Raw genomic sequence first — 8,099 nt, forward strand, 5'->3', positions numbered from 1 at the left:
GTAAAGTAAATTAGAGGAAGATTGAGCGATGTGAGCAAGATCTGAAGTCAGGAAAGAACTTGGAATCCTCAAGAAACTAAAAGAAGGCCAGTGTGGCTTGTTAGTATTTGATGAGAGATACGCAGAGTCCAGATTCAGGAAGGACCTTATAGGCCAAGTTAAGATTTTTTTATTTTTCTCAAAATTCAATAAAAATCCCTTGAATGGTTTTAAGCAGGGTATTGCAAAGGTTTATAAATTATTATTCTGTCTGCTCTATGGAGAATGGGCAGGAGGAAGGCAAGTGTGGACTTGTAGAGGGATTTCAGAACCTATTGCAGTAGTCTAGTTGAGATAAAAAGATGGCTTGTATAATTCCTGTGGGGATGACAAAAAGAGCATGGATTCCAGGTATATATTGCTAGCAAAGTTAATAAGATTTTATGTTGGATTGGTATAAAAGATGAGAGAAAGGACAATTTCAAAGAATAAGGCTCTGATCACTGGTTAGAAGAGCCTGAAGTCAAATGAGATGATGATATTTGAAGAAGCATACTTTGGAGTGAGGGAGAAATCATGTGTTTATATTCACAGATAGTATATTTCAGGTGCCTGTGAGATATGCTAATGGATAGAACTTGGGGAGAGATAGCGTTGAAGATAAGTACTAGAATATAGATGGTATCTGAAACCATGAGAATGTAGGACATCATCTAAGAAGAAATTAGAAAGTATCAAGAACAATAACAACAACAAAAATAACAGACCCTAAGACAACCCTGAGTTATTCTAACACGGGAAACAGAGACAGAGAAGAAGGAACTGGGAGAAAAATGGAGTGTGAGAAAAGGAGAAATAGTACTAGAGTTTAGAGTCTTGGAAGTCAAAAGAACAGTTAAGATGGAGTGGGAAATTTGAAAGCTCTATAGATGTAAAAATTATTTGGATTGAAAAATGCCCATTAGATATGCCAACTTTGAATTTGCTTGAGCAGGAGTAATTTCCATATACAGGTAAAGAAGAAAGTTCTAAAGCAAATGATAGGTTATTAGATATAGGCAGTACTGTTTGAAAACTTGGATTTATAATTGGGACAAACTCATTATTGAAAAATATTCCAGTTTTACTCTACCAGACCCCTCCATATTGAGCCTATTCTATCGATGTCCAACTTAGCTAGGTCATATTCATAGGCCAATGAAATTTCCAAGAATTTCATGGTATTATAATAAAAGAACTTTCTGCATTTCAGCATTTCAGATGCCTTTATGTACATTTTCACAGAAGCCTCTCAAAGACCCTGGAAAATAATGATTCTAAGCACCGGGTTTTAAAAGATTTTAGCAAACCACCTCAGAGATCTCACAAACAAACTGAGGATCAGAGTCGCTACTTTAGGCAGCTCATGGCCTGTGTGTATTCATTTTTTTAAAAATTATTGGATCCTAATTCTGTTTGACAGTAAGAAAATTGACTTTGGAAATTTATATTCCTTGATGTCTTGTTTCTTGCTTAAAAATATCAAGACCTTCCATTGGAAGCCTTTTTCGGGAAAATGCTGTGTTTTATTTAAAAGCGCTGTAACAGTAACTTTCTAAGTGTCATTCCTAGGTAACTGGCCTTTTTTATTTAAAGTATTTCCAAAGATATGACTCTATAAAGCAGACATCTTAGTGTTCTAGTTTTCTTCTCATCAGTGACTTTTCTCTCATATTCATTCAGTTACCAAGTTCTTTCTTTTAAATAATGTAGTCAGTAGCGCAAGCTTAACTTATTAGAAAATCAAGCTATATGCTTTCCACTTCATACATCACCACCAGCAATAAAAATCCTGAGATCAGGATGTTGCTGGCAGTACTTTTGACACTGCATTAGGTAGAATAAAATCCAACTTGCTTTTCGGAAATTCACAGCTCAGCATTGATGATAATAGTGCAATTGTTTTTTCCTCTGTAAAATAAGCAGACCTGATTTCTAGCTTACCAGGCTGAATGTATGTGCAGTGAAAGAGTGCTATTTTAAGTTTGAAAATGAACTTTTCTGTCCAAAGCTCTACTTTCAAATAATGTACTTTATTCAAAATGATAGAACTTTTAATGCTGTTAGTGAATCACAGAGGGTTTAGGTTTCTAAAAATGACTTCATATGAGAATTTTAAATTTCAGTTCTTTCATTATATTTGAGAAGTAGGACAAGATTTTCTGTCCTCTTCACCCACATGATGAAGATGTTGATGTTGTTTAAAATAATCATATATTAAAATCTATCTGTAGTATCAAGAAAATATTCAAGAATTTGTTACAAGAAGGGTTTCATATTTTCCACTTCCCACATTGCCCCAAGAATGGCTTCAAAGGTGAGGGAGGGGAGGGCAGAAGTACAGAGAAAAAACAGGAGAATATAGAAAAGGAAGCCAGGTAGAAAAAAGGGATACTTGGAGCCGTCTTGAATCTGTACACATTGAAAGGTAACCCAAGGGGAAATATATGTTTTGCATTAATCTCTGGAATTGATGTGTGTTGAATATCAACACATAATAAGAATGTTTGCTAGTTGATTATTTGTTTCTGGTAATGGCCACTGTTTGTATGATATATGATCTTCAATTCCTCTGCTTCAGGCATTCACAATCTGAGATGGCCTCCATGACACAGATACACAGTTATGAAGAACTAGGTTGAAATGGGAGTATATATTCCTGTGTCAAAAAGCGATTTGGAAAATGAATGGAATGTAGGTCGCAATTATACACATGGGTCACTAGACATCCCTGAATACCTCTAAATGTCTTTATGAAGAAGTGATTATATACTTAATGAAGAAAAGGCTACAGAATTTCCTTTAACAAGCTAGGAAAGTGTTCCATTTTTAGATAATTTTTTAAGATACAAAGGAAATATATTTATAATGACTACTGCAATTCTTGTTACAAAGTGCTTAAAAGAGATCTGTTTTTATTAGCTTTTCATCTGTAAAGCAAGACATCTAGAGTGTTGAGCTTTTTAATATGCATGAATGTGCTCTGATTCTATGAATGGTGTGTGATAATCTAACCACATCTATAAATGAGTAAATTAGGTTTAACATGATTGAGCTGCAGAAGTAATGTTTCTCTTGGAATAGTCTATAGAGCCCTTAGATATCAGTCACAAAATGTTATGTAGGTTGTACACTGCACAGAGCTACCTATTTAAAGAGAGTGAGAGAGGCATGGAATATAGCATCTGTGCCCTGGCATAGGCTGAGTTTTCCCAAGAGGAATGAATTTATAAAAAATACTCAAGTTCTTTTGAAGGCTAATAATGATAGACTTTATGAAAATTAAACAACATATTTTAGTTATCTGGTCTGTCATGTTAAGGTAAAATCTTAAACATTCTTTTCTTAGTATGAATCAGGAGAACCCTAGATATTTCCAGACAAAATGTTACATATAAAACTTTAGGTTATTATTTTACACAGTTCTTTTTTTCCCCAGAATACTGACACTCATAAAATACAGTAAACTTTGCATATATATGAAGCATGAGGAATAGAAAATAAAATAGGTAACTGGATTTAACCTGTTACATGAGGACACAATAGCATTTTGAGGTCATCCTAGATTATTAAGATCATAATTGGTAGTCAGTCAATATTTTTCTCACTCTGTTTCTTAAAAAACTCATGATAAGTATCAACTATATTGGGAAAACAATGTCTGATGCCATTGTAAATATAAGGCAATACAAATGTTTGATTGATGAACATCTAGTTTGGGAATGTCCTTGGATTATGATAATGCTGTACTTACATATGAGGGATAAATTTCTCCCCCTTGATTACATCTCTTCCTCCAAATAATAGTTCTGGATCTCTTGTGACTCCCAGAGACTAAAGTTACAGATTTTCCTACTTATTATGTTCCCATGTGTCAATTTCTCCCCATTCTTCATTTCCTATATTTTATTTCTTAGGTACAATGAATTATACTTCAAATAATCTCACACATATGTACATCCTTATCTCCTTTTGTACATTTTTCCTTTCTCCCCACCTCCTTTCTGTGGAACATAAAAAATCCTTTCCCGCCTCTCCTCTCAAAGTTATTAATACCTCATCTTTCTATCTACTTTCCCCAAACAACAGTTTTGAAATGTCATGACTAATTGCATTGTCGAGTAGTTTAACTTAATCCCCAGTCTTAAAACAGTATTATTTCTATTGTGGCCTAAGCAGTTTTTTTTTTTTCAACTAGCTCTGTAATTCGTAAAACATTTTTGTTCCTTTTTAGTAGAAGATACATGTGAAATAGTTTAATCCACTTGTGGGTTGGAAACTGCATATAGGGTCACTGGAATGAAAAAAAGTTTGGGAAAATCCTATGATGAAAAAAAAATCTTAAATGAAACTCCCCAGAATAGGAGGTTTTCTCTAATTTATGTGGAGTGGTAGTGACAAAATGCCTGGAAACTATCCCATCAATTGCCCATATTTAAAAATATTTATATTAAAACAAAGCATGTCAGTGTTAATTAGCTTACCAGGTGCCTATTCCTGCTCTGCACATTTTGTAATTTGAATGTGAAAAAGCTTAGACTAAGAAAGGCTTAAGAATAGAGATGTATTTTAGCAACAGAGTTAGATCACAAATGGGTTAGGACTTCATAGTATCTCATTACAGTGGACATTTGACATTTTAGTGGTCACACATCCTAACTCCTCTCTCCCTTAGGTCTCACATTTAGTTAAAATGGACACATATTTTCTCTTCCAACCACATAGCAGGAAAATTGCTGTTCAGTGACCCAGGTGCAGCCCATTAGACAAATATTTTTGGATTTAAATCTTAAGGGCATGATACAAAAGCTCAGGGAAGTTTCTGATGATTTTGCAGAGTCTATGGTGGTGATGAGCATATCCAGGTGCAGCTGCAGGTACCCAGCCTGGTAGCACCAGAGGCAGCATCCAAGCCAGATCTTATCTAAGGTGGCATCTGGGTTCCTATCTCTGAGTTTCTGTCTGATTCTCTGAGAGTATTAAAAAATTCCTCCTGAGCCTCACAAACTTCCAAAAATCTTTTCAATAATAACTTTCTAATAAATTACTTTGTTGCTAGAGTTACACTTATTTCCTTTGTTTATAATCAAAACCTTGACTGCAGTCATTTTCTTATAACATTCTAAATGGATGGATGGTGATAATGGACTCCATCAAAAGATGGCAACTTAAGCAGCAAATTTATCATTAAACTTTTTGGACTTGATTGCAGCAGAGAATCATATTCACCTTCCTCCCACCCAGGAAGAAGCAGGTGTAATTGTGAAATCGTATCACTATCTTTAGCATCATAATGTAGAGGGTTATTTTTTTTTCAGTCGTTACTTACTGACACACAGGTAGGCTCTATAGCAACAGGCCTGGAGGTGGCTGCAGCAGTGGGGAAAATTGAAGGTAGAGGAGGGAGTGCTTTCCTGCAGGAAAACAGAAGCGCACAGTACACAAACGAGGTGGGAGTGGGGCAGGCTAAGGTGGTTGGAGAAACAAGTAAAGGCCAGGGCCATAGTCTGATTAAACTGGAACCACTGCCCCATGCCTGAAGGCGCCTATTCTAGCTGGCTGTCTTCTGACATTCCCCACCCCCTTGGGACATCTCTGGGCATTCATTTCCTATGGGAACTGAATGAAGTACACAAAGGAGAGGGAGCTGTTGCCCTCTTACAATAAGCTCTGGGGCCTCTAGTCCTGACCCCCTCAATCTTTCCTTGCTTAGGAGTGAAGGTGGAGGGCACAGCCTGGGAACCTGATTCTGGGCTACACCACCCAAGCAGGGTCTAAAACCAGCTATTCAGCCCAGACACTTCAATCTTCTTTGGTGTGCCAGCTGCCCAGTGCCACACTACAGCCTAGAACCAGTACTACAAGCACTGCTGGCCTAATGGATGGGTTGGGGGAGGGGATGAGACAGGGGCTGGAGAAGGGGCTCCGAGGTCCCTCACAGTGTAGGCGTTACATGCAGGGTATTGTCGAAGCTGGAGCCAGACCCCATCCGGTCCGTACAGTGACCACATCTCCCCCAGGAAGAAGCCCCGGGCCTTGCCAACATTCATGGCCACGCTCTCCCGGAGGTCCACATCATCAGCCCAGGCCTCCTGGACAGGGTCCTTACACACAGCACAGGGAAGCCGCCACTGCCTAGGTGAGCCTGGAAGGCTGTCTGCTGTTTCCGGGTCACAGCAATGATGGGGCACGGTTGGTATCCGGCCACCTGGTGAGCAGATCTGCCAGTGTTGCTGAAGATGATTGTGGCCCCACTGCAGCATTTGAAGGAGGCCTCCATGGCACTCAGGGCGGTGGCTTCAGTGGGGTCACTGGTTTTGGGCGCCAGGCATGGGGAGCTCCTCAGATAATTTCAAGTGATGGATGGCGGCCTCTGCCTCGTGGACAATCAGGTGCAGTATGTGGATAGACCCCAGGGTAGTTCTCTGTGGCTGTTTCTCCAGACAGCATGATGCAATTGGCTCCATCTAGGAGAGTATTGGCCAGATCTGCAGACCGGGTGGGGTGGGGTCTCTTGATCACACTCTACCCCTCACTTCAGATCCTGAATGTCTTTTTCTGACACAGCAGGCAGGTTCACAGCAACCCCTAGAGGGTTCACACCCTTCTTGCTGCCCAAGGAGCCACCAATTTCCGCCAGGAAAACAGAACATTTCTCCTTCCACAGCAGAGAAATAAGTCCATCACCCATACAGATTTTACTGCCCACTTCCACCACTTTGCAAATGTTCTTGTAGTCCAGGACAGGAGATTCTTGTCACCTTTCTCCATGTATGTGTTATCCAGAGTGATTTCCAGAGTAGCCCCTTACCTCAGCCTTCCTTCAGAGGTGCCGCTTTCCTTGATGATCTCAGGTCCTTTAGGGTCCAGGGCAACAGCAACTGACCAGTAGAGAATGGGGTCAGAAGCAGAGCTTTCTGTGGCTGCACACACTTCCTTGATGGTCTCTGCGTGGTACTCGTGAGTTCCGTGAAAAAAAATTCAGACAGACTGCATTCATTTCCAATTAAATCATCTCGGTCAACATTTCCACCAATCGCCAAGCTGGGCCGATGGTGCAGATGATGCCAGTGTTCCGGGCCATGGTTGGTGATGAGCCAATGTCCGGGTGGCAGATGCACTCCAGGGATGTGTCTGCTATGGCCACGTGCAGCTGCTGGGTATGAATGAAGGCAGTTGCAGGTGCACTATAGGGCTTCGGCTTGGTTTCTGAGGTCCTTCCTCAAAATATAGTTTTGGTAAGACTATAAAGAAACTGGTGTCAACAGGCAATATTCAGTTCAGTATCCTTCAAACGACTTTACATGAACACCTAAAGAGTCATCCTTTTCATTACAAAGCCTACCTTTCAGAAGGGAGACTGTAATACTGGCAATACTATGCAAAAAATGCTGTAATTGAGTATTGTACAGCTATTGGTAAGGGTGCAAAGTTTCAGGGGTAATATCAAAGAAAGAAGAGAAATATTTTCTTCTATCTAATTTAGAGGTAGTGAAGGATACTTAAAGAGGTGGTAAAAAGCTTTAATACAAGAGTCTAAATGCAGAAGTAGTAAGATTGTGAAGCACAAAGAAAGGAATGAAAAGAGAAGGTGCATCTGTATTTTTATACCTTGTGTCTGTGGTGATAAAACCAGCACTGTCAGCATCTATCAGAAGCAACACAAAGGAGACTAAGATGTCTGCAGTCATTGGATAGAATTGTATGTATAAAGGAGGCATGAAAAAGGGACACCAGCCACTGCTGAATAGTTTCTCAATAATGTCTCTGCCTTAGTAACCACTTTTCTACTCACTATAAGCATCATTTCTCTAGTGCTGTACTCTTGATTATGGGAGCACTGCTATTAGCTATCATGGAAAAGCAGCAGTGTCTAGCTCAAGAGTAGCAGCCAGACTTCCTGCTTTTCTCTCTGTTTGGAAAGAGTCTATTCATTTATTTACTTATTTAAGGGGACAGTGCTGATTGTCAAATACATTTTAAGGATAAATGTTGAAGCAGAAGGATGACAGATTGTGAATCCATGGAAATGATTTTCAGTCTTCTTAAACCTATGATCACATTCATAGTTTCCGCCTTGG

The 8,099-nt window shown here is 39.3% G+C and overlaps 1 pseudogene; it reads right to left on the reverse strand.

Moving 5' to 3' along the window:
• Positions 1 to 5,953: 5,953 nt before the first annotated feature.
• Positions 5,954 to 7,709, reverse strand: LOC101426977 (pyruvate kinase PKM pseudogene; annotated as a pseudogene).
• Between the last annotated feature and the right edge of the window lie 390 nt (positions 7,710 to 8,099).

This window comes from Dasypus novemcinctus, chromosome 2, assembly GCF_030445035.2.
Source record: "Dasypus novemcinctus isolate mDasNov1 chromosome 2, mDasNov1.1.hap2, whole genome shotgun sequence".
Classification (NCBI taxonomy): domain Eukaryota; kingdom Metazoa; phylum Chordata; class Mammalia; order Cingulata; family Dasypodidae; genus Dasypus; species Dasypus novemcinctus.